The 27,429-nt window shown below is 52.1% G+C and overlaps 1 long non-coding RNA gene across 1 annotated transcript; it reads right to left on the bottom strand.

Moving 5' to 3' along the window:
* Window positions 1–690: 690 nt before the first annotated feature.
* On the bottom strand, window positions 691–2,826 carry LOC144615790 (uncharacterized). Its single transcript, XR_013554406.1, has 2 exons — window positions 2,498–2,826; window positions 691–891 (listed from the first exon to the last, which is right to left on the bottom strand). It is a non-coding gene; the product is annotated as an uncharacterized LOC144615790 (long non-coding RNA).
* Window positions 2,827–27,429: the final 24,603 nt, after the last annotated feature.

Genomic DNA, 27,429 nt, shown 5'->3' with positions numbered 1-27,429 from the left:
ACAGATCTGACTGACAGAAATCTTAAAAATTGACGAGGTGGGCCAAGGCATGGGGATACAGGCCCTCTCAGACCTGATTTTGGGGGAGTGCAAATTAGAAGGATGTTTTTTGTAGGGCAATGTGTCAGAAGCTCTCAAGTCTTTGCACATATCTTCTAGTGTGGCGTTTCCCCATTGCTAGGAATTTAAGCACAGATCTGTGTTTACGTCTGTGACAAGAATATTGTCTGTAGTAACAAAAAACTGAGCCTAACCTGTGTGTCTATTAGCAGGGGATTGGTTGCACGGGTTCGCTCACACAAGGACTATGGATCCAGGTACTGTTAGTGAAAAGAACAAACTAGAACAAGGTGTATCGTACGTTAGCTTCCCGTACAAAGGGGGAGATGCATATACCCGGCCGTGTATGCACAGAATATCAATGGAAGGAGACCCAGAAAGTAGTAAGAGCATTGCCTCTAGGGAGAGATAGCTAGAAAATGGGGCGGGGGGGGGAGATGGGGCAGGAGAGAAGCTTTTCACTGTTGTGTTTGGAAAAAATGCTTACGGGGTGCATATGTTGTTTTATTATAAGTGAACTGAATTTTAAAACGCTTAAATGCCCCTTAATTCCACTTTTGTTCTCTGTCTGATGATAAATTTACCCTGCAGACCAGACGCAACTCGGACATCACGTGGGTGGCCGCGAGATCCAAATCAGGAGCTGAGTTTTATTACACTTGGCAATTCCATCTCATCAGTTAGGCAACGTCATTTGCTGTCATTTGCTGTGCCGAGTGTTGTGTCCAAGTCTGGCTTCGGGACCTCCAGGTAATCTGGTGCTGGGCTCAACTGTGAAAGGGTTCTGACTCCAGGGAAGGCATCAGAGATGAAATCCTTGCTAATGGTTGGCTATAAAAAAGGGGGGGGGGGAGGGGCTTCACTGAGTGAAGAAAAGAGTAAATAAAGTAAGATCAGAGACCCCTCTTTCCGGAGTGATCCCCTCCCCCAAATTTTTGCTACGGAAAAGGCAGCTTCTGGGTTGGAAAAGAGGAGAGAGAGAGCGCGCGCGCGGGTAAAGGTTTCCTATGGAGACGGAGCCTGGCCCTGCCAGGTGCAATTAACGCATATTCGCAAGTCATGAAGACTAGATTATTGCCCCCAATCGATTGCAGCTCTAAATACAGAATATATAAGAGAAATGACATCCCTTACCCTTGAAAAAATAATTACTCATCTGAAGGAGATAATTGGAGGAGCGTGCAAGACAGAATGCGCAAATATGTTCATAACAATATTGTTTTAAAGTGGAAACAACCTAAATGTCCATGGGGGGGGGGGACTGTTTACACAAATCTGGGCAAATCCAGCCTGCAGAGGGTAGGCGGCCATTTCATAGGAGAATGTAACGTTGATATTTACAGATATGGAAAAATGCCAGTGACAGTAGGTTTAATCCAGTTGTAAAATCCGTAGCCCATGATCCCTCTCATATAAAAGCAGGGCTCTGTGTGGGACACATGCTACGTGATGTAACCTATACAGTCTGACAGAGAGACTTACACACACAGGTTTGGAATAAGGATAGGAGGATTAATACTTTCTTTTTACCTTGTTAGGACGGTCTAAGTTTTCTAGAAAGTGTTTTTTTTTTTTTTCTAAGTGCAAGAGGAAGGAGGAAAAAGAAACATGCCAGGCTGTTAGAACGGCTTGCCTAGAGGAGGGGGGCCCCCTGGTAGGAGGAGGGCAAAACAGGAAACTGCGGACTTTTTCTGCACAAGGGTCTGTCTGTATTCCCTTCATTCATTCATTCACTCACTCATTCATTCCAGCCATAGTCACTAAGTCCTATTATGTGCTGCAAAGACCCAGATTAAGCCGTGTGTATAAATCCCAGGGGCTGCAAAGGTCCAGATTCTCACGTATGCAGAATAATTCCCAATGAACACGATTGCTGCCAGGTCTGATGGAAGCCGGATAACGTCAGGTCGAGCCCGTAACTTTGCCGGCCTCGTGAGTCGAAAGTGGTCGGCTTCCCCGCACAGTCACGTGGCTTGACGTAAGCCACTGAGCGAGCATGCTTTCGAAACTGCCACTATCCCACTCCTTCCCTCTCCCCGACCCTCCTCCAAAGGACGGTGGGTCTGCTGTGCCAGCCAAGGCGGCTCACGGGGACACGCACAAGTGTGGGAGAGAGGCCAAGCGCTGGGCTGTGGGACTTGTTGGATGATTAGTCTCGTAATTAAGAGAGCATTTGGGGCGGGAGGGGGGGGGGTGGGGGATGGAAAACCACCCCGCCCCCACCCCCGCGAGCCTCACCCGCGCCCCCCTCCCAGCACGCCCGCCCCCGCCCCCGCCCTGGGAGCTGCGCGGCCGCCGCTCCCACCCCGGCGCGCGGGCACCTGCTCCGCGTGGACGCGCGCGGGCGCGGGGCGGGGGTCCCCCCCCGCCACCCCCGCCCCGAGTGGCCGCGCGGTCCATCTGCCCGGCGAGGGCCCGGGTCCCGCCAGCCCCTGACCTGCAATCTGTCACTCTCGGCTGAAAGGCGGCCGCGGAAAAGCGCGCCTCCCGCTCGGCCTATTGAGAGCGTGAATGCAAAGTGGTCCAAGTTGACCCGCCGCCAGTCTCCGCGGCTCCAAGTCGGCGAGGCACCCTACAGTTTACACAGCCCGGCTCAATGCAGCCTCCAGGCGCCCATTCAGGCGGGCCTGCATGCAAAAGAGCCGGCCATTAGATCATCGTAATTATCCCATTGACATCGCCCGGGGCCCCCGTGGGGGCCGGGAGCCCATCAAACGCGTCTCTAATGAGGCGCTGCGGGCCTTTGTGCGCGCCGCGCCCCCTCGCCCGCCGCCGGCCCGGCCGCAGACAGGCGGCCCCTTTCAGGCGCATTCAGCGCCCTGACCCCCGACCCCCAGGGTTATGACATCAGCAGCCCTGATCTGTGATCATTTTTATTGGCACACACTCAACGCTTGTTTCCTGTGTTTAACTCCGGCCCCCCCAGCGCACCCCTCCGCTTGGGGCTGGACTCACTGCGATCTAATGGGCATATGCCCCGCGCCACAAAGTGCGCCGGCAGCGTTCTCACAAGGGCCTGGCCATTATGCCCGCGACGACAACCGGGGACTCATTATCTAGGTGCAGGGACCCGCTAATCGCCGCCACGCCGAACAATCCCAAACAGATGTGCGCACTTTATGAGTTTTAATTAAAATGGGCTACTCATTTTTATCAATGCACTTTTTCCCCCCAAAATTAAAAAGATGTTACTTCCTCGTAGTGTTTTGCAAATTACGCCTTCATAAGGGTGATTAAGAGACGCTTATTTGGAACTAATCGGGGTTTTTTCTTCTTCGTCTTTCCTTTTAACGTGCTGCTGCTAAATTATTTTTTTTTTTAGGAATTAATTAAACTGGAGGTTTAAAAAGATTCTGTTTTCTTATGTCACAACAACTCCATAAAGCGGGGGAACTGTGTGCGCTTCTCCCTTCTGATGCAAAAGATGGCAATTTACACGAATTCCTTAATTTCAAACGTGGTTTGACAGAAACGCTCCACTTAGCGGTTTTCAGCTGGGTGTCTGCTTCACTAGTATGTTCAGTTCCCGGTTTTTTTGGTTTTTTTTTTTTTTTTTTTTCCTCCAAACTGTTGGACTCGGTGAAGGACATTATTGTTGCTTCTTGACTCTGAGTTTATGAAAGATCCACTTTAAACAGAGCAGCTCGGGCTTTTTAAAGTATAAACTCGATACTCTTGCCCCAAACCTCTTCAGCACATATGGTTTTTAATGTAAATTTGTTTAACCACAACCGTAATTTAATTTGCCATAAAACTGAAATGAAAGTCATCACAAACGAGCCTTTGACTTGAGTGTCAGTTAAAATAACCATTTGCGGAGAGGCCAGGCCTTAAAGCAAATGGCATCATTTCATTGCAAATAGGCACCAGAATTAGAGAGAAGAAAGGATTTCTGTGGTTGGAGGTCACTAGGCATCCACGATGGCAAAACCTGAGCCCTTCATATGAAATTGTATCACGACTCCAGAGGTGTTGTCCTTGCGTTAAAACACTTGGGGTCCTGAGTGCAAAAATAACAATAGTAATTAACCTTCAGGAAGAGAACTCAATCAGCATCGTGTACAGTCTAAAAGTCATGGCCGGGGGCGCCTGGGTGGCTCAGTCGGTTAAGCGGCCGACTTCGGCTCAGGTCATGATCTCACTGTCCGGGAGTTCGAGCCCCACGTCAGGCTCTGTGCTGACGGCTCAGAGCCTGGAGCCTGTTTCGGATTCTGTGTCTCCCTCTCTCTCTGCCCCTCCCCCGTTCATGCTCTGTCTCTCTCTCTTTCTCAAAAATAAATAAACGTTAAAAAAAAATTAAAAAAAAAAAACAAATGGCAACCGCCTCTACGTCCATCTTGAAGCCCTCCTGATTTTTCGAGAAGTTTCTCTTGTGACCTCAGTCTCTGCTTACAGTCACTTCAAACAGGGATGCAGAATGTTACCGTGCCTCCCCCATGTGAAGATCTCAATCTCTCTCTCTCTCTCTCTCTCTCTCTCTCTCTCTCTGTCTCGGGCTTCCTAAAACCGAAAACAACAGCCACAGCCCAAGCGAATGGCATTAGATGAATTGAAAGCAGACACACAGACCCACAACCAGACACACATAGACACACAGCCCCCCCTAGACACACACACCGCAATTCTGCTTTCACCATCACGATCCACAACAAATAATGAGGATTCTTGTCCCGTCAGCACCCGATCTAAGTTTTCATTAGCAGCAGCTCAAAATCCTGCCCTGAGCTCCCCAGAGGGGTGAGAGCTGGTGTGTGTGACAAGGGCCTCAGACTCTCTGGAATTCCTCACTTTTCATTCCACAGCCAGGTTAGGAGAGTAATCAGATTTGACCGTGAAAAACAGCACTATCGCTTGAAAAATATAACCACCGGGGACGCCCCAGATCAGCCCCTGCCCTTTTGCAGATCCGGGTGGCCGCTCCCCAGGCAGGACTTGGCCCAGCGCTTCAAGGAGATGTCGTCACATCTCCTTTATCAGAGGGCTGAGGATTAAAGGCAGCTGAAATGGAAACCGTGTGCCTCGCCATGATTAGGTTTATACAAAGTCCGCGGGCATATTGGAGCTGTTAGAAATGCAGCCTCAGAACCGTAAATATTTAGCCATCCAAATCCCTAGGCAGGGTCTTCAGAGAACAGGTTTTAGCTGGAGCTGAGCCGGGTCCCTGGAGCACCTCACCTGCTCACACCCCGGCGGAAGATGTTCAAGTTCAAGCCTGGGAGACGGTGTAGAACACCGCCGTCCCGTAGAAATATAGCATGAGCCACAAATGGGAGCCATATGTGCGATTTTAAATCTTCTAATGGCCACATTAAAAAAAGCAAAAGGAACCAGGTGAAATTAATTTGAATAATGTATTTTATTTAATCCAATATATCCAAAATATTATCATTTCAACATGTCGCCAATATAAAAACCTCCTAATGGTAGATTTTACATTCCTTTTTTGGTACTAAGCCTTTGAAATCGGTTTTACGCTCGCAGAACATCTCAATTAGGACCGGCCGTGTTTCACGTGCTCTGCAGCCACACGGATCGGCAGCTGCCGGAGTGGACCGCGCCCTCCGGGGTAGTGAGAGTCCGAGCCCGGGGACCTCGCTGCTCGGGTTCAAGCCCCGGCCCCACCATTACCTGCGGCGCGAGCCGCTTGGGCTTTCTGAGGCCTCCGTTTCCTCATCTGCTCAATGTGTCTGTGCGGGCACGAAGGGGGTGGCGATAGCACGGCACCTACCTCACGGTGTGGGTGCGAGGACTACGGCAGAGCATCGGTGCGAAGGCCTGAGAAAAATGCCTGACACTGTTCTCATTCAGTCCTCGGTAAATTCTGTATGTCCGACAAATAGCGAGCAGGTGCTATGCCTTCTAGATGTTAGGAGCGTGGCAAAGCCAAAAGGGGTACAGTCCCTGCCTTCATAGAGTTGAGAAGTGAATTCAATCAGTGCGAGGCGACAGCTAATAAAAACAAAATCGATATCGGGTGTTGATAGAGAGGTTTGGGGCGCCTGGGTGGCTCAGTCGGTTGAGTGTGCCCGATTCTTGATTTCAGTTCGGGTCATGATCCCAGAGCCGTGGAATTAAGCCCCGAGTAGGGCTCCATGCTGAACATGGAGCCTGCTTAAGATTCTCTCTCTCCCTCTTCCCCTCTCCTCCGCTCATAATCTCCCTCTCTCTCTCTCAGAACTAAAAAAAGATATAAAGGTTTTGTTCTACTGTGAATGAGGCGAGGTTACTGGGTACATGGTCATCAGAAGGAAGGGCATTTTAGGCAGAGGGAAGGGCAATGCAAAGGCACCGAGGCAGGAACATGCTACGTGTGTGGGAACGGCCGCTGGGAGGCCAGCGTAGCTAGTGTAGAGAGAGACAGAGACGGAGAGAGGAGTGTAGAGTGTGGTCAGAGAACAGTCTGGAGGCTGGATCCCATGGGTGCTTGTCAGCCACGGTAACAGTGCTGACTTTACGTTGGGAACCATTGGACGTAGGGAACCATTGGAAGGCTCTGAGCAAAGAAGTGGCCTGGGCGGCCTTGAGTCTTAGTGGAATCCCTCTGCTGTCCTGTGGGCAACAGGTGGTAAGAGGGCAGGGCACACAGCAAGGCCAGCGAGAGGCTCTGGCAAGAATGCAGCAGAGAGATGATGGCGGTGGGGACAAGGAGAGGGTCCGTGACGGACTTTCGCTGGAGGCAGAGCTGACCGTTTTCTGGTGGCTTGGATGTGCAGTGGGAGTGAGAACGTCGAAGATGAAAACAGGGCCTGTGGCCCGAACACCGGGGTCACGGAGTTACCAGTTCGTCCACGTGGGAAGATTTGCCACGAGTCTAACGTGCACCGGGGACTTGGCCCTGTGTTCTCTGTGGGCATTACGCGTCCTGGCAGCAACTGTCTAAGGCAGGCACTGTGATTGTTCCCATTCAACAGGGCAGATAACTGAGGATCAGGGCGATGAGACCACCCAGCACCCAGCTGGACCCACTGAGTCCCAGTAAGGGCTGTGGGTATCTACAGGGGCCCGCCCCCACCGCCTGCTGGCTCTCTGGCCGTCCCCAGCATCTTAGCAGAGGTGAGGACTGGAAGCCCACCCCTCTGCCTCTGTCTCCCAGAAGCCCCCTGGGCCCACCCCTCTGCCTCTGTCTCCCAGAAGCCCCCTGGGCCCACCCCTCTGCCTCTGTCTCCCAGAAGCCCCCTGGGCCCACCCCTCTGCCTCTGTCTCCCAGAAGACCCCCCCTGGGCCCACCCCTCTGCCTCTGTCTCCCAGAAGCCCCCTGGGCCCACCCCTCTGCCTCTGTCTCCCAGAAGCCCCCCCTGGGCCCACCCCTCTGCCTCTGTCTCCCAGAAGCCCCCTGGGCCCACCCCTCTGCCTCTGTCTCCCAGAAGCCCCCTGGGCCCACCCCTCTGCCTCTGTCTCCCAGAAGACCCCCCTGGGCCCACCCCTCTGCCTCTGTCTCCCAGAAGCCCCCTGGGCCCACCCCTCTGCCTCTGTCTCCCAGAAGCCCCCCCTGGGCCCACCCCTCTGCCTCTGTCTCCCAGAAGCCCCCTGGGCCCACCCCTCTGCCTCTGTCTCCCAGAAGCCCCCCCTGGGCCCACCCCTCTGCCTCTGTCTCCCAGGAGCCCCCTGGGCTGATGGCAGAGACCTTCCCCCCCTGGAGCCCTCAAACCACCAAGCTTGGGTCAGTCTTGCCTGAGGGATTCTGAAGCTATTTGCTTGGTCCTGGGGGAGGATGCTCTGTGTCCGACAGGAGACGAGACACGTATGGCTGTAGTCACCCTTTCGTGGGCCACCCTGAACTCTCCACAGTGAGGATCCGGCCTGTGGGGGCCAGTGTGGCAGGCTGAGTTCTGGTTCCCAAATCCCGGAGACCTGTAAATGTGGCCTTAACACGGCAAAAGTGACTTTGCAGATGTTGACTGAGTTGTCTTGCATTATCCCCGTGGCCCCCAAACACAACCACAAGTGTGCTTATTGGAGAAGGGCAGAGGTGTGTGACCACCCAGAGGGGAACGTGACACCGAATCAAGACGCTGCCTTCCTGTCTTTGAACATGACCGTGAGCCAGAGAACGCGGCTCCAGAGACCGGAAAAAGGAAACAGTTCTTCCCTGGCACCTCCAGGGGGAGCGCGGCCCTGGGGACATTCTGATTTCAGTCCCATGAGACCTGCTTTGGACCTCAGACCCCCAGGGACGTAAGAGAACCAATTTCTGTTGTTTCAAACCACCAAGGTTGTGGTCGTTTGTGAAACTGACACGGCCTCCTCCGCCCTTCCCGCGACGGCTCGGAGGGTAAGTGCACAGGGTCTGGGTCACACAGCCGGGCCCCATGACCTCGGGCAAGGGAAGTCACAGGGACGGGACCAGAGGCGCGTGGGACTCCAACAGGAGCCAGGCCTTCTCCCGAAATGTGCACGCCCTCAGCGCCCTTTTCTGTGGTTCCAGGACTCACAGTGGGGACTTCTCAGAGGGAGAGATAGATCGGACCTCGTCGTCACTTTCTGAGTGACGTATTAAGAAATATGATAACAGGGGCGCCTGGGTGGCGCAGTCGGTTAAGCCTCCGACTTCAGCCAGGTCACGATCTCGCGGTCCGTGAGTTCGAGCCCCGCGTCGGGCTCTGGGCTGATGGCTCAGAGCCTGGAGCCTGTTTCTGATTCTGTGTCTCCCTCTCTCTCTGCCCCTCCCCCTTTCATGCTCTGTCTCTCTCTGTCCCAAAAATAAATAAAAAACATTGAAAAAAAAAAAAAAAAAAAAAAAAAAAAAAAAAGAAATATGATAACAAAAACTGTGGCGTATTTTTAATGTTTACAGTGTGAATGTTTACGCCACCCCAAAACGTGCCTCTCTGACGCACGGATTCTTTCGAGCTGAAGGCAGTTGACAAATGGAGGCAGTGTTCTCCAAATGCGTCCCATCTACGAGGAGCAGAGCATGAGTTAGTTTCCTGGGGGAAAGGTATGCGTCTTGCTCCGGGAAGAAGAGAGCATTCTTTTTCTTTTTTTGAGAGCAAGCCAGCGAGCATGTGTGAGCAGGGGAGGGGCAAAGGGAGGGAGAGAGAGAGAGAGAGAGAGAGAGAGAGAGAGAGAGAGTCCCAAGCAGGCCCCGTGCTGTCAGCGCACAGGCTGAACCCACGAACTGTGAGATCATGACCTGAGTGGAAACCAAGAGTCGGCCGCTCAACCGACTGAGTCCCCCAGGCACCCCAGGAGAACGTTCTTACCCCTGGAGGTGGGGAACAACGCCAAGATGCATCTGTACAAACAAATCTACTCAGATAACCTTTATCTTTCATTAGTTTCCTGATACGTTTCCTGGTCGCTTCCCCACAATGCCCTGCCCCTACCCCGAGCCCTTTTCCTTTGTCTCATCACGTCTCTCCAATTTATTGTTCCTTATTAAAATAGTACTTAAGCCCTGAGGCCTATCCGTTTCTTTGAGTCTTCATTTCTTATATACAAAAGGCATGCGCCCATAAAAATAGTAACATCAAACAAAATGTGTGGTTTGCTCTTTCGTCTGTCTTTGTCAGTTTAATTCTCAGGTCCCAGGCACAGAACCTAAGAGGGTAGAAGGAAAGTCTGTCCTCTCCTCCACATTCAACAAAGCCATTCTCTTAACCCTCAAGTTACAATGCTGTACAATTGCACTATGTATGAGATGACTGTGGGATCTATAAAAATAATACTGTGGGCAGAGTGGAGAATGGTCTGGGCCACAAGGCAAGACACATGAGAGTTTAAAAGTCTGTCTTCTCGCCAGCCCTGGGAGTGTTCTGGGGTCGTGTGCACGACATCGTGAGAGGTGACGTCCAACATCGACGTCCAAGGCCTTCCGTGAGGGTTGGGTTCCGTGCTGAGCACCGAGGACCGCCACCGGCTTGGCCCCCTGAAGCCCACACAAGGACCACCGAGGCGCCCCCGCAGCCAACGTTACCGCAAACGGGGCGCAAGTGCGTGATTGCAGCCGCTGGCCGGAACTTCGGAAGTCACGGTCATGGCCACGCGGGGACCATTCTTAGCCCAACGGGGTTAAAGCTGTCACCTGAAGCGTGAGGGGAGGGAAGACACGTGAGGCTGCCGTGGGGGGAACAGCACGAGAATCGCATCGTCATCTTCTACCCAAGGAAGTCCGGGCACCTGACTGAAACGGAATGATGCCGCAGGTTAGGCCGCTGTTACATTGTGGCCATAAACAGCAAGCCGCAAGCGGAATCCCCATGAGTTTGTTCTGGGGCTCGTGGGTGGGGGTGGGGAAGGGGGGAAAGGAGAGGTTTTGGTGTTGATTTTGAGAAACTTTGACTTTTAGAATTGTGTGCCTGTCCTCTTTTTTTGTTTTTAGACGATCTGTATAAGTTAAATGAAATTGTAATGGGGGAAAAATGCAAGGGCAAAATAAAATAAACCGAGGGGGAAGAATAGGAAATGAAATGAAATGTCTGCTGCTTTAGAGGCTGCGGGCTCCTGGTGCTGGGGGTCAGGCCGGGAGACAGAAGCAGGTATTGGTGGGGGGAGGGGTCCCGGGGAGGCCGGCATCCTGTGGGGGGTGAGGGGGGTCCCAGGAAGAGAGGAGCTTGGAAGAAGGAGGTGTTGGGAAGAGGAGAATGGGGAGAGAGATTCATCAGCCCGGGTGGAGGTGGGCCAGTGGGGACAAGGGTTTTCAGAGCTGCTTCTCTTACCCAGCGGAGGGGTGCTCCCCTGCCAGAAACAGGTCAGAAGCAGGAGGGAGGAACAGAAAGGGAGAAGGAGGACGGGAGCCAGGGAAACTGGTTTGTTCAGGTTTGCGTCAGTGGAATTCAGAGGTTGCGGGGTAGAATAAAAATAAGGAGCCTCGACAGGCCCCTGGGCTGGCCTGACCTTACTTTGTTCTTACGCCATTCTCATAACACCCGGGGTGGGCAGGGAGTCAGAAACTTCATGACCCTGGGTGCCCGAGTGGCTCTGTCTCTTGAGCATCCAACTCCTGATTTCGGCTCAGGTCGTGATCTCGCGGTTTTGTGAGTTCGAGCCCCGCGTCGGGCTCTGTGCTGGCAGCACAGAGCCTGCTTGGGGTTCTCCCTCTCCTCTCTGCCCGCCTCCCACCAAAACAAATAAATAAACATGAAAAAGAACCCCATGACCCCGTTTACATGCAACCGTACTTAGCTTCCCAGTGAGCTCCCTTTGTATGCCAGCCACCAGGCCAGAGGCTCTAAGAACACGATCTTTCTGAAACAGGGCTTCCAGGTTTAGCAAAAAAAAAATCCATCATTTGGGACTTGCTTATACAAAAAAAAATGTATTCACTATTGATCTGCAAGTCAAACTAACTGGCCTTTATCCTGTATTTTACGTGGCACCTACAAATAGTATCTACCCTAGCACTCCATCTCCAAAGGATGTCTCTGGGCTTCAGAGAAGTTAGGTAACTTACCCAAAGCTGCACAGCAAGTGGCAAACTTGGGACCCGTCTCTGGCCTGGGCTTGTGGCCACTAATACCTCCTTTAACGAGCCCCGATTGCCTGATTCGGGGAGAGCCCGACGGTTTATCTCAACACCACATCACTGAGCACCTGCCGTGCCCCCAACAGATCTGCCAAGCACTTTCGGAACGGTCTCCCACAAACCCGTGTTAGGCGTTGTTTCCATCCACGTTAACGTAGAAGGTGGGTTGGGGCTGCAGCTGCTTATATGTGCCTGGAATCTTCTGGAACAATACACAGGAAGCCGACCCAGTGCCTGACCCAGAGGAAGGAAAAGAGACCTCATTTTTTGCTCACATCAGGGATGGCAAAATTATCCAAATTATTGAGGACCCTTGAGTAATCCTGTGGACAGACTAAGTACACTTCCAAAGTGCGTTATTGTCTAAAGCAGGGAGTGGCAAACCCCGGCCCGCAGGCTAAATCTTACTGGTTGTAAATAAAATTTGTGTTTGGGCACAGCAGGGCACTGGGTGCCTCCCGACCAAGGCCGATTTAGCTTTGTCATCTATCCGACACTTTACAGGAAAAGTTTCACCCCAATTTGCCCCATGTCTTTTGTCTTCTGTTTGAGAGAGAGAAAGAGAGAGAGCACCAGTAGGGGGAGGGGCAAGGAAGAGAGAGAGAATCTCAAGCACGTTCCACACTCAGCACGGAGCCCGCCGTGGGGCTCGATCCCGTGATCTGGGGACCGTGACCTGAGTCGAAGTCAAGAGTTGGATGCTTACCCGACTGAGCCAACCCAGGCGCCCCATTGGCCGATAGCTTCCGTGTCGTTTGAACACTCTCCGTAGATGTGTTAGTTTTCCACTAGAAAAAAAAAAGGGGGGGAGAGATTTTTCACTTGGGTTTGACTTCTTTTCCACAATTTGTTAATAAATAATCTTTCCTCACCTTGCTGGTCCAGGCAGGCCGCACAAGGGGCAGGCGGCCGTGCAGGGTCCGGGGTCCCTGGTCCCTCGAGCGCCTCACTTTGCTCAGCCCTGGACTCCAGTGCTGTCATACGGGTATGAGGTCTTAGTGCCACTGTAAGAAGTTACCAGAAACCGGACAGCTTTAACACACCACAGGCTTCTTCTCTGTCAGTTCTGGACGTCAGAAGTCAGAGGTGCATCTCAGCGGGCTACAGTCAAGGAGCTGGGGGGGCCGTCAGTTGGGAGGGCTAAACACGGGGTGTGGGGAATTAAACCTGGCAACAGCACACGCGGGGCTGGGCTAAGAATTTGCAGGACCCAGTGCAAAATAAAAACCGGGTCCTCGTTCAAAAAGTATCAATTTTTTTTTTTTTTTTTTACCAAGTATTAAGCCTGGGTGGCTCTGTCTCTTGATTTCAGCTCAGGTCATGATCTCGTGGTTCGTGAGGTCGAGCCCCGCATCGGGCCCCACACTGTCGGCGTGGCTAAAGAGTCTCTGCCTCCCTCTGTCTCGCTGCCCCCCCGCCCCCCCCACTGCTTTCGCTCTCTCAAAATGAATAAATAAACTTAAGAAAAAAATAGAAAAAGCATTGAGAGCTTTAAGACCGCGATAGCAGAGAATTAAACCAAACACGCAGCCCTTCTTCGCGCAGAGCTCCCCTGGGACTGCCCGAGGTCACTCACCCACGAAGTCAGGAAAAAAGCAGTAAGCCCCAGAAAGTGCAGGTGGAAATCTCCCTCCGTGACCCCGGGCCTGTCGAGGAGGGTCATCTGCGGGCCTGTGGAGGGCAGGGGCAAACCGTGAGACTCCAGGAGGCACCTCTTTGAACAACTCAGCTCCACAAGCACATGAGGCCAGCCTGGGTGTCTCGGGGCACACAGGCGACCGGGGGCCTGTGCCCAGAGAGCAACTGACCTGCCCAAAGTCACCATGCTGGTGACAGAGCAGAGCCCGGGACCCGAGTTTCCTTCTTGCCGCCAGCTGAGATCTTGAGCACGAGTGTCGGGCTCCCTGAGCCCCGGGCCCTCCCCTGGGACGCGGGGGAACAGTCGTGAGTGGCTTCGCTCACACCACAGACTCTGGTGGAGAGTCAGGTGTCTGGGCTGTTCCAGGGGGACAGCCTGGCCTCATGGCAGTTACTTCCGGGGCAGACGGACAATAAGCAAATACACAAGAGCGCGGGTCCCTTTGAATCGTGTGCGGGGCCTCGGGGACAGAGACACAGCAGGATGGCAGCGTGTGCCTAGGGGATGGAGGGAGAGTTGGCCGGGGTCCCTGGGATGCAGAGCCCAAGACGGGGACCCGGATGAGCTGGGCTTACGGAGGAAGGTGCCCAGGAGGAGGGGCAGGGGAAGTGGGAGAGAGGCAGGTAGGGGCTGAGCAAGGTTGGGGTCCCGGCCCCCTCTCATGGGCCCGCGGATCGCGAGCGGTGCCCCCTCAGAACCCGGGGTCGGACGTGCGGTCACCACGGGGCAGAGCAGAAACACCCTCCGGCTGAGGACGCTCTGGAGAAGGAGGTGGCTACAGGCTCTCGGCAGCCAGCACCCAGCGTCTGGACACAGGAGACTGGGGGGAGGAAGGGCTCTGAGGAGGAGACAGCTGAGGGCAGACTGGGTGTGGGACAGAAGTAGGGAGGGAGGAGGGGCTCCTGCCAGTGCGAAGGCCCCGAGCGGGGAGGGGCCTTGGTGCCTCAGAACATCTGGCTGATGGCTCGATTTTATGAATAAAGTTTTATTGGCAACACAGCCATGCCGATTCATTCGCGGCTTTTCTATGGCTGCTGGAGCAGGACAAGGGCAGCGCTGTGTGGCTGCCGCTGGGACCAGACGGCCTACAGAGTGGGGTGACCAACCACCTCCTTTGGCCCAGGACTGGGGGGGGGGGGGGTTCCATGCTAAAACTGGCTGGGCGAACCACAAAGCCCAAAATATTTACCTTCTGTTCTTTTGTTTTTTGAGAGACAGATCAAGCAGGTGAGAGGCAGAGACGGGGGGGGGGGGGGGGGGGGGCGGGGGGAGAGAGAGAGAGAGAATCCCAAGCCGACGCCACTTTCTCAGAGCCTGACCGGGGGCTCGAACTCACAAACCGGGAGATCATGACCTGAGCCGAAACCAAGAGTGAGACGCTTGACCGACTGAGCCCCGCAGGCGCCCCTGCCTTCTGTTCCTTAGAGAAAACGTTTGCTGACGGAAGGCAAGCCGGTGTGGCTGGAGCGGAGCGGTGGGAAGCGAGGTGACCGAGATGGGCAGGGCCGTGATGACGGGCCCCGGAGGGGAGCATGGGGTCACGTGAGCTGGCCTCCCCCGCTGTCGCCAGGTGCCCGCTTAGAGCAAGCCCCAGACAAAGGGAGCCCTACTGGTCTTCTCATTGCTACTGAGGGTGTTCGTCCCTTCTGCGTCCCCGCTCGCTGTGGCACACAGATCCTCGCGTCCCGGCCGTGCGGTGCCCATGCGGGCATGGTGCCCGCCAGAGACGGACTTGGGACATCAGAATTCCTGAGCCTGCAACATTTCGCTGAACTTCCAAGTGGGAGGCAGAGCCTGTCACAAACCCCCAACAAAGAAGACGGGAGGGTAGGGAAGGAGGTGTGCCGAGGGGAACACGGGACCCCTTGCCCAAGACGCAGGGGAGGCGAGGAGGGGGCTGTCCGAAATGTCCGCCGCGTGAAAAATAAATATTGATGTTAATTCCAAGGAACAAGGTTTTGTTTTATTTACTTTTATCCAGAGCAGAACATTTTCAACATAAACTCGTCGTTCTGACCACCACAAAGCTCACAGCATTTTCCCACACATGGCCTAGCTCTTTTTTTTCCCCCCCCTCCCTAAAAAGGAAATGAGAGGGTTAGCATGTGTGGTTCTTCTGTGTGTTTCTGGAAGGGCTGGTTTCAAATGAGGCCACTGGCAGAGGCCCACGGCTATGTGGAATCTGGTGTGCGAGTTCAGATGATTTCTTGGACGCTTCGACTCCTGGAGGGGCAGGGTTTAAGAAACCCAAAAGATCGAGGGGCGCATGTCAGATAACAACTAGGGGTCGGGAGTTGGGGGTGGGGGGGACACGCAGGATTAGCATAATGAACTGTCAAATTCTCCTGTTCGCTCGTTCACCAAACGTTGAGTAAGCTGCTACGGGATGGAAGCTTCCGTAGAGCTGCCCCTTTGGGGGCCATGAGGACAAACCCGCCAGGAATCACATGTACCGTTTTTTGCCTCAGTGAGGGCAATAGATGACTGACTCAGTCAGGCTCCTGGGTCGGCTGGCAGCCTTTGAAAAATGAATCATGGGCCAATATTAAAAACGGAAGGGCGCCTGTGGGGCTCAGTTGGTTGGGCATCTGACTCCTGATTTTGGCTCAGGTCGTGATCTCACGGTTCGTGGGATCTCTGTGTGGAGCGTGGAGCCTGCTTGGGATTCTCTCTCTCCCTCTCTCTCTCTCTCTCTCTGTCTCTCTCTCTCTGTCTCTCTCTCTCTCTCCCTCTGCCCCTCTCCCATTTGTGCACTCTCTTGTTCTCTCTTTAAAATAAAACACAAAACAGAAAGGAATTTTGAAGAATGGAAAGACTCGGGAACGTAGGGCCTGCCTTCCCACAAGGCGACTGTGGCTGAAGCTGGGTGGCGGCCGACATTGCAAAGTTCTGCTGGAGACGGGCGTGCGTGCTCCCGTGCGCCACGGCCCCTCCGCTCCCCGTGGTCTCCCAGAGCCGGATGCCAGGTGTGAATGGCCTTTTGTCATTTTACACACCGTCCCTTCGTTCGTTTTCATTATGGTCTGCTCCCCCCGCTTTGGCGCTCACTTGTACCAGTTAGCTTTGCTGCGTAACAAGTGACTCCGAACGCACCGCCGTGAAAGAGCACGCGTGTTCTTACAGCTTTTCATGAGTCTTTTGGTTAGCGGAGAGGTCCAGTCTGGTTTGGCTCAGTGGCGGCCAGCTAGTCCGGAATGGCCTCACTCACGTGTCCGGGGTCGTGTCTGAGATGGGTGGGCCTGTCCTCATGTGCTTTTTCTCACGGTGGCCAAAGGGTTTCTAGCAGGAGCCGGGAACGGCAGACCCAGTGCAGAAGCACGTGGCAGTCTCCTGGCTGCGCCACTTTTGCTAAAATCCCATGGGCAAGTCGCGTGGCTCACCCGAGACCCAAAGGATGGACGAATGGGAGAGGCTGCAAAATAGCGTGGCCATTTCTTTTTGTTTTCAGATCAATGGCATCTTTATGTGGCACAGATCCCTGTGAGGCAGAACATTGTTTCCCGGTCACCAGGCGATATTCATTCAGACGTCCGCTCTCCAGTCTCACGCACAGAACAAAACACAGTTGAAAAGAGGCGAATCCCAACCACTCAGTCATCCGGCCCTCTTGGAAATGGCTCGCGGAGACGCCACACTAGGAACCGAGAATTCCCAGGAAGCGTTCGACCTCTGTTCTGACCACTTCCGTCCGGCTCAAGTTTTCCATTTGGGGGAAGATCCGCTCTGTGCCCGAAGTTTTCACGTCTCCACGTTCCAAAGTCACTATCGTTGACGGCGAAACTAAACTTCTCACGGAATGCAATCATACTTATCTGTCAGAGGAAAGGCACCCTTTCAGACACCTTGACCACCCTTTCATCACAATCTGCAGGCATCTGTCAAAATGTACCGTACCTTATAAATATGTATAATGCCGGTTCTCATATTTTGTGCCAGGAGAGGGTATCAATGCTACAATTAATTAGTCTAATTTGCATTCGAGACTATACATAATTAATTTCTTCATTAAAAGCTTTCAACGTTTCTTTGAGGAAAGTGCAAAAGATCATCGATGAGGTTTGAAGAAGCAATTAGAAATAAAATACGTCAATGCTGGGAAGGGAAGATAATAACAGGATAGCCCGTGCCGTTCAAAGCCGGGATGATCCCGTGACTTGGAGACATTTGTTTTTCATCAGATCTGTGCCAGCTTGTCATTTCCAGGTAAAGACGATTGTTCCTCCCCAAGCTGTTTTTCCCTTTCGTGGTGTCTGCGAAGTGTTGAAGAAGGGCTCCAACCAGAGACAGCCGACGGATCCGTGGCTCTTGGCCTCTCCCGACCTTCCTTCCCTACTCTGTTAAATGGCAACAGTTGTATCTCGTGGAGTGGACGTCAAGACACCCTCTCTCCACTCCATTTTGGGCAAAGTTTTGATGGGAGTGTATCAAGAAAGCCTGCGCTTTGGCCACATTGGGAGTCGGCGGGGAGCCCGGTGAAGGCTATTCTGGAACCATAACACTCTCCGTGTTGTGAGAGAAACACTCTTTCTGTTGTGAGAGGAAACGTTGTAAACGACCTCTGCATAGTCACTCTTGGCAATACATGGCCTACATCTATACAGGTTATATGATGTGTGATGTTACGATGCAGGTTTGGACGCACGAACCAAACACTCTCAGGGTATCTCAGGGGTTTGGAAGGCTAACTTTTGCCCCAGCAGATGTTTGCCTTTCCCGCCAACTTCAGCTCTTGCCCTAGCGTTGTGCGACACTCGACTGACTGTCTACACCTGTCCAGGTTCATGTGCCCTTTGCCCAAAGACAAGGGCTCTCTGCTGGACCTTTCTAGCTCATCCAACTATAAAAACAACCCCTCATAAATATTCTAATTGAAATCGACACACCATCTTTGCATATTAGGGAGGCTTTTTGCAGAGCTGAGCCGTTCAGGCAACATCTGGCTTCAAGCAGACCTTGCCTGTCTCATTATAGCTGTGACCCAGCCCAGAACAGTGCCTGGCACAGAGAAGAGCCTCAAAAAAAAAAAAAAAAAAAAAAAAAAAAAAAAAAAAAAATCTATTGGATGGACGTGTGGGTGGATGAATGGACGGACGGATGAATAGATTCCTTCAAAGGAGGAGCTAATGTGATATTTAGAACAAACCCAATCGAGAACAGTGCAGATTTAGGATTTTAAGCATCAGGAATTTGGAGGGATAAAGGTGACTTTTGATAAGATCTCTGGGAATCCTGTGCAGCAGAATTCAGCAACAGGAAAGATCTGGTAAAAGAGCAGACGTCTATCTCTAGTTGGAGGCCACACCTTTCACAAAAACCGGGAAGGTTTGACTGATAGTCTTAGGAGACGCCTTCATTCCCTTTGCTGCTAAGAAGGAGATTAAAGGGCTCTGTCCAGAGCATCGAGGCTTCTGCCCTGGCCATTAGGGAGTGGGCCTGCATTCCAACTGCCTTTTTGGCCCTTCCTCGTAAGAACTTGTGCCCGAAGAGTTCAGGAGGATGTGGGATGTCGTCGGCCACTCTGTGGAGAGGACTCTCCCTCTACAGACATGCCGGAAGCCTCTGGTGCTCTGGCCGGTGGGGAATGAAACAGAGAACCAGGACGATCCGGAGCCAGACCCAATCTGGTACCATCCCTCCCTGTGCCAGGCTTCTGGCCCATCTGCGTCTCGGGCTCCTCCCCCGTGGACTGAGTGACAGGCTCATTCCTATCCGGCCTTGCTGCATGGCGCGGGGGACTTGGGTACTGGGAAAAGGGATGATTAAGAAGATGGGCCTTTCCTGGAGACAATTTAGAGAGGTCTGATTGTTTATTTACACAAATGGGATTCCACTTCTGAAGTTTTGCCAAGTTGAAGAACCTACATGAAAAGCTTTTAAAAAATAATAGGAACATCACAATGAGTGACGGGGTGGGGCCGGGAGGTGACCTTCCAGCAAAGTCTAGAGTCCCATGAAAACCCAAACCGCAGCCACACCCCACCCCCGCCATTCCTAAATCAAACAACAAATAGCCACAAGCCACATAAAACTGAGAAGCAATGAGCTCAAGTCCCTGCTCAGTCAGAAGAATGTTCCAGAAATAATCCTCTGGCAACAATTTCTCCACTGAAGAGAGAGATTATTTGGTGGGAACGGAAAACCAGCCCAGGGTCCCTGCAACCCCCAGCCCATCTTGCTTTTCTGCCCTTGGAAACAGTAGGGAAGTAACCCCAAAGCATACACTGCTCAGACTTTGTTAGCAATTAACTTGCATCCCAAGCACAACAGGTTATGTGAGTTCTAGAATTTGGGGATCATTGTCTCTAGGCTGTACCTAGCAACAGCTAGCAGCTCCAGTCTCCCCCATTTGGGTACCAAAATGGGGCACTCAGTTTTAAGCACTGGATCCTTACATGACAGTGGAAAGGAGCTTTATTTTCCCAGAAGCCCCAGTAAATATCACTTGGTAACAGATTTTTATTTACTTTTTTAAGTGTATTTATTTATTTGGAGAGAACCCAAATAAAGGGGCAGAGAGAGAGGGAGAGAGAGAGACTCCCAAGCAAGCTCCGTACTGTCAGCTGAGAGCCCATCACAGGGCTCGATGCCATGAACGGTGAGATCATGACCTGAGCTGAGATCAAGAGTCTGGACCCTTAACTGACTGAGCCACCCAGGTGCCCCCATATTCGATTTTTAAAATAATATATATATTTTTTATTTAAAATAGTTTCAGATTTACAGAAAAAGTTGCAAAGATACTACAGGGAGTTCTTATATATATATCTAATGTATCTATTTTTAACATCTTAAGTGAGTATGGTGCGTTTGTCACAATTAATAACTGATATCGATACATCATTATTTTTTTAAATTTTTTGAAATGTTTATTTCAATGTTTATTTTTGAGAGAGTGAGAGAGACAGAGCATGAGAGAGGGAGGGGCAGAGAGAGAGGGAGACACAGAATCCGAAGCAGCTCCAGGCTCTGAGCAGTCAGCACCGAGCCCGACGCGGGGCTCGAACTCACGAGCTGCAAGATCATGACCTGAGCTGAAGTCGGATGCTCAACTGACCGAGCCACCCAGCCGCCCCTGATACATCATTATTAACTCGAGTTTAAAGTTTATTCAGGTTTGCCTAGCTTTTGCCTAATGTCCTTTTTCTGGCCCAGGATCCCTGCTGGGACACCACATGACATTTGGTGTCATGTCTCAGGCTCCTCTTGGTTGCGACAGTTTCTTAGACTCTCCTCGGTATTAGTGACCTTGACAGTCTGGAGGAACGAGGCTCTGGTATTCCGTAGACCATCCCTCAATTCGGGTTTGTCTGATGTCTTCTCGTGAGTATCCTGGGGCCACGGGTTTGGGGGAAGACGACCTGACAGGTCACGTGTCTGTCTTATCCCGTCATATCAAGGAGATACGCTCTCGATGCGACTTAGCATCATTGATGCCAACCTAGGTCACCTGGCAGAGGCCACGTTTGCCAGATTTCTCCACGTAAAGGCACTCTTTTTCCCCTATTACGTGTTCTCTGGAAGAAAGTCACAAAATGCAACCCATTTTAAGGAGTTGTACTTCCCCTCACCGAGTGTGAAATATCTACATAAATTACTTGAAATTGTTCTGCATGAGATTTGTCCATCGTTATTCCATCTCTCATTTATATCAGTAGGGATCACGCCTATCTTATACTTGGCATTATAATCGAACGCTACTCGGTTTTTCTGCTCAAATGATCCTGGCTTCAGGAATCGAGAGCTGCTTCATACACGCTTTCATTGCCACGGGTGGGATTTTTTATTGTTCCTTGCTTTCTGGTACGACGGGATGCTTCAGGATCATCTTATATATTTCCGGCCCCAGGTCGCAGATCAGCCATTTCTCCAGGGAGCCCTGGTTCCTTTTTTGGAGAATGGTGTTAGAAACAAAGACGATCTAGCTTCTAAATGTGCTTTAGCTACTGGACTGTCTTCGTTTCCAGATCCTCCCAGCTGACAGAGCAAGGAAAGATATGTGTTCTCTGTATCTTTTTGACATGGATTTGCTCACGCGCCCATCCACTGAGCCAATCTCTGGGTCTTGGGGGCGGACCATGACAACAGGTTTTAGCCAATCAGGGCCCATCCTGATTGGGAGGCCTTGGGATACCTCTTGACTCAGAATCCTGGGCTAAGAACAGAGGAGGTGTGGTTTCCCCAAGAAACACCCAAGGTGCTGGTAAGGAAAAGGGGAAACTGACGTTCAACAGCGACGACATGCGTCCGTCACCACGGGGGGAAACCCGATAATGGACACCAGGGGGAACAACAAAACCTCTTGAGTCCTAACATCCTCTGAGTCCCCTTTCCTCGGGACTAAGTAACTCAGCGAAATAATAAATTCCTTGAGCATCGCTTCCGAAAGTCACATGTGCATTAATGAAATATTTTTAATCTCGTCCTTCAAACCAGCTGGCTTGTCTCCTAATAGATTCCAATTAAATCCTTTTTTAAAATTACTTTGTTGTTAAAGACTTTGCTATCTTCGCATGATGCCCCCCCGCCCGCCCGTTTTGGCCCCGATCCTCTCAAAATTGTCTTGCCATCCCCTTTCCTATTAAAAAATGGAAAATTGCACCGTCCACCTAATTAGTCAAATTTGAATTGTATTTGGCTATCACAGTCCAGTGGTTGAATTTCACACACCATTTGAAAAGATATGGTAGAAACGTCACTGTTGATTTCCTCTCACACTCCAGTGGTACTATTCAATTACAAAAGGAATTATTTGGCATCCTGTCATTGCGATGCTCCACAATATGCTATTAACCTTTATTGATTTTTGCTTAAATATATTCAAGATGGGTACATTTTTGCAAATCTAATGCGCTGGTGTTTAAACAGAAATATTTCATTAAATGGATTTTCATTTTAAATGAAATTTGCCAAATGATTATAAATGATAGGGGATGGGCTTTGAACTGGTAGGAGATGTTGTGCGAAGGTTCCAGGGGGAGGGTTTCTGTGCTACCGCCGGGGCCGGGGCAGTCGGAGGAGAAATGCATGTCATGGAAGGAAGGGTTCTTGCCTTGATGTGCGCTGGGCCAGCGAACATAAACACAGGTCACGCACAGGCTCTTGTGGATCTTGGAGCCCGCACGGGACAGCAGCGAGGGACTGGCTGGCACCATCAGAGGTGATGATAATGATGCATATCGGCATCTATCAAGTATCGTTCACTCGTGTCTGTTGTGTATTATCACTCTGAAGAGCTTCCAAAGAAATGTCTACGACTGGAGGGAACTTCATCAGAGTACAATCTGCTGTATTGCTTAAGCCACACCAGGGATGCAATCTTCTTGGGGTGTGACTTCTCCTTTTCCCTCCCTCCCTCAGAGCCTCCATTTACATTTACAAAGAGTCCCTTACCTTTTGAATAGCGTGTGTGTGTGTGTGTGTGTGTGTGTGTGCGCGCGCGTGTGTGTGTGTGTGTGTGTGTGTGTGTGTGGTCAGTGGCCTTTCTTCTTCTGTGATTTAGGAAACTTCATCTCAAAAAACCAGGACATGGAGAGAACACATTAAAATATTCCGATGGATTTACATGTATACACACACACATATATACACATATATAGCCATATATATACATATACATATATATACTCATATATACACACATATATCTGTGTGTGTATATATACACACACATATACACACATATATATACAGATATACATATATATGGATATATATACACACGTATATATGTATGTATATATATACACACATACACACATATATACACATATATACACACGTATATCTGTGTGTGTATATATATACACACACACATATACACACACATATATACTCATATATATACATATGTATACCCACACACATATATACAGATATACATACATATATATACACACACACACATATATATGCACATATATATACTCATATATATATATGTATATACACACACATATATATACACAGATATACATATATATGGATATATATACACACGTATGTATGTATATATATATATATATACACACACATATACATATCTATACTCATATATATACACACACATTCATATATATGTGTATATATGTATGGCTTATATGTACATACATGAGTGTGTACGATACATATCTAAGTATACACACGTATATACGTACGTGTATATACACACACCTATGGGCATTTTAAATATGTTCCACCCTAGAATAGCACCACCCAGAAAGGGGGACTTTTATATGGAAAATTTCAAACACCGGGTGACCCACCCCGATTGGTTTGTCCTTGGAGTCCGTTAGGCATGAACGGGAACAGGGTGGAGGAAAGAGCTACTTTCCAAGCTGCTTCAGACTATGCACCACTTGGGGCAGAATCACAAGGACGCCGGCTTGGACAGCTGACAGCCCTCAGCACTTGCCCAGAAGGTTGAGCTTTCTGTAGGTGTGGACGCAAGTGATTCCTCCTCCTTTATAGGGCAAATCGGACTTCTCTCTGCTTGGCGGTGTTTATTCCGTCTAGGGCCGCTTGCCTTTCTCAGGGCCCATTTGACCTACCCCGCGAGCCTGGGGCTGGAAGGACCGTGAGCCACATACGCATCGCCCTGCCACAACTACAGTCATGGAGTGACTCGGGGACGGTAACCGAGAGTGGCCATTCTCTCCGTGCCCCTCTCCCGTCCGGGGAAATGGCTCCGCTGTTACCTAGTGCCCGGCCCTTTCTTGCACCCCACTGGTCTGTTGGAAACGCCCCTGGGCTGCCCAGAATCTGACCACCTCTCCTCTCTTCCACCGTCCCTAACCCTCCCTGAGACCCTCTGGCTCCTCATCTGGGCCCCTCAGTCCCCCAGCTGCTCTCCCCGTTGGGGCCCTGGGCCTCCCAACGCCTTCCTCAGACAGCAACCTGGACGAGTCTCTCCAAGAGAACCAGAACCGTCGTTCTCCTTCCACAGCCTCCGGTCCCCTCCCCTCCCCCGTGGAACAAAAGGCAAGTCCCGCCTCCCCAGCACCTGCCCAACACCAGCTTCGTCAGTTGCTTTGGCCTTGCTGCCCACATGCCGGCTGCACTGGCCTTGCCTATCCACGTGGCTCCCTTCTTCCCTCTTATCACCTCCCCCAGGGGGCGTGGCCCATCCCGGCTTCCTCCCACCCTCCTCCACCCTGTTTCCCTGCTGTATGTGTCCCAAAAGTTATCGCACACCACTGTATGTTACTACAACGGATACATACCTCTTAACCCCTAAATATTCCCCCGGACCCACTCCATAAAGCAGGTTCTCCTATCACGCCCATTTTACAGGTGAGGAAACTGAGCACGAAGAGGTCAGGAGCTGTAGGAAGGTCTTCCCCCACCAGGCATCTGCCCGCAGTGTCTGTGCAGCGAGCCTCTGAGCACAGCACGCTTCTCGCTGCTCGGCGTTCTCCTCCGATCAGTCCGCGGGCTGTCTCGCCACCAGCGTGGAGGGGCTTCGTCAGCTGCGTGGATCCAGGGCTCGGCACATAGTAGGCGCTCACTGCGTATGTGTTCAATGGATGCCAGCCTCTGTGCCTAGGGCGTAATCACTTCATCCTCCAAATAGCCCTTTGGGACGGGCACGGTTTTCTCTCTGTTACAGTCATGGAGGCAGAGGTCCAGGGAGGTTTTGTGACAGGCCGTGCAAGCGGTTGGCGGGGCCACAGTGGAAGCCCTCAGCGGGGCTCCAGATCTGGGCTCTGAACCGAGAAGTATCCTGTCCGCAGGCCTGGGGCTGGGGGTGCCGAGTTGAATGGGACAGCTCCAGCCCCTACCCTCAGGGAGCTCCCGGTCCAGGAGGGGCTGAGGATATTAAGAAACCATCTACAGATGAGGGCGTATGACTTCTAACTGAGAGAAGTGGCCGAAAGAGGGGTACGCGGGCTGGAGGGGGAACTTTGGAAGCGAAGCTAGTCCAGGGACCCCAGAGAGTTTCCCTGGGGTTAGTGTTTAGACAGTGGACATGGGCAGTGCAAAGGTCCTGTGGCGGGAATGGGGGATGCCGCTGAGGACAGGGTGGCGTGGCAGGCAAACGATGAAGGAATGGAGCACAGGGGGGACGCCGTCCAGGGAGCCGTGCTGAAGGCACCGGCCTTCTCCCTAAAAGCACTGGGAAGCCAACAAGAGATTTTAAACCGTGTTTAAGTTGGGAGAAGAGCCCATCTTGTAACACCTACCAGGCCTTGCCTTGCGTCTCTAACTGTGCGTTGCCACCCTGGAGGGAGTTCGGCAGGAAGGCAGAGCCCCAGACCAGAGTCTGCGTTTTCCAGCAACATCCTGGGTTCTTCTAATAGGGGAGGTCCCTGTAAAAACTACCTTTCTGGCTCCAACTTGCCGCTTTTCACCCCAGAAGTTTTCCCGGAGCCCCTTCCTTCTGGAGTAGAATTGGGTTTGGAAGAGAACTGCAGGAGAAAATTAAGGCTCAAAGCCAACCCTGGGAGTGCTGGGGGGCCACCCGGAAAACGGTCCCCTTTTCTTCTTGACTACTTCTCCAAGTCAGCACAGGGTTCCTTCTTCTGACTTGCAAAGTAAGGGGCTCTCATGCTCCTGGGAAGGCCCAGGGAGCTGGGAAGGTGGAAAGAGGCCCCCGGTCTCCCTTGGGTTGGGCTGGGGTGGCCTGTCCTGAGGTGGGCCGGGCCACATAGCAGAGACGGGGCTGCTGAGGCTCCGGGCACACCCGTGGCTCCGAGTCTGTGCTCTCCTAGCAGGCCCAGATTCTTCTGCCTCGTGCCCCTTTGCCCTCCCAGAGCCCCCAGGGGATCCCGAGATGCCCGCTTGGTACGTGCTGTATAAAAAGGCACCGTAGGTGTAAGTGTTCACGTGGGCCCTAAGGAGGCCTCACTGTCCTGGGGTCTCCACGATGGTCTCCAAGACGAGTGAACTGCCATTTACTGAGCACCTAGCAGGCATTTTCCACCGCCGGCACTTGGGTGCCTTCAATACCGGTGACGAGAGCCGAGCCTCACTGAGGGCACCGGGCGGTGCTTCCCGGAGCGAAGGACCTCGCGCGGTGGCCGTGACGCCCACCAGCGTCCCCTGAGCACTGTCTGTGCACGAGGCGCTGTCTCACCCCCTTACATGAGCTGCCTCTGTTCTCTCCCTAACCCGTACGAGAGCCCTCCCGGAGAAGGATCCAGAAAAACGGTAGAAACACAGAATTGGGTGCCGAAGGATTCCTGAGCAGGTGGAGGGATCATAAAAACGGAAGCGGGCAAGATTTCCACCGGGGACAGAATTGGAGACAAGGGTGTGGGGTTCGAAGCTCTGCTTCCCCTCAGCTGCGTGACCTTGAGCCAGTCACGTGGCCTCTCCCGGCCTCCAGGTCTGCACGGTAAGGACTGAGGCCAGGCGCTCGGTCGGGTGCCCACCCTGTCACCATTTCACCTGAGAACAGTGACAAAACCAGAGCTGGAGTGGCGGGGGGGCACTGGGTGCCACCTGCTCAGGCCAATTGGGACTCGGGTGCTGCTTTACCGCCCGGGTTTGGAGACGAGTGTCCCCTAATAATTGTTTTGAAGATCCCCGTTGGCAGAAATCCCGGCTGTGGGCTCCCTCCGTTTCAGCCACGCCTCGGCCTCCGTGCAGGGCTAGGCCCATCGCTCCTTCCTCCGCCACCCAGATTACGGCCCGAACCCGCAGGACGCTGGCCCCGTCTTGTCACCTGTCAAAAGGCATTGTGTCTGCCGTGTCGCTCCCTGAGCGAGCACCGTAACAGAGAGAGACAGGGAGAGCCACGGAGTGAGTGGGAGAGACAGAGAGACGGGCGACCGCAAAGGAGCCTGGCCTGGAAAACCAGGTCTCAGCTTGCAGAGCAGCGGGAAAAACCAAAACAACCACAACAATGAAAAAAGAAAAAGAAAACCCCGCACGTTTAGCCCGTAAGTAGTTTCCCACTGCCATGAAGGTACAGACCCTGCGTTCCAGAATTAGATTTGGGGAGGCCCACTCAGAAAATAGAAGTTCACCTTTGTCCAAGACCTGGGAGGATTTCCTGCTTTCCAGCTATCTGGGGAAGGGCCTCCGAAGGCTCCCAGTGGCCACCACTCCCCCCTCCGCCACGGGGACGCATCCACTGTGGAAAAGTCTGGCCGTCATGAGGGCCCTGCAGGTCTGAGCTGTCTCCCTCTGCGTCCAAATTCACCCCCTTATAATGTTCCTAAGCAAAACACAAGAAGCCACTTAAACCTGCCTTTCAGATAAACAATGGACAATTTTTTGAAGCATAAGTATGTCCCATGCAATTTTGGGGATATACTTACGCGGA

This window comes from Panthera onca, chromosome A3, assembly GCF_046562875.1.
Source record: "Panthera onca isolate mPanOnc1 chromosome A3, mPanOnc1 haplotype 2, whole genome shotgun sequence".
Taxonomy (NCBI): Eukaryota; Metazoa; Chordata; class Mammalia; order Carnivora; family Felidae; genus Panthera; species Panthera onca.
The sequence above is the reverse complement of the archived record's forward strand: the minus strand, read 5'-3'. Positions and strand labels throughout refer to the sequence as shown.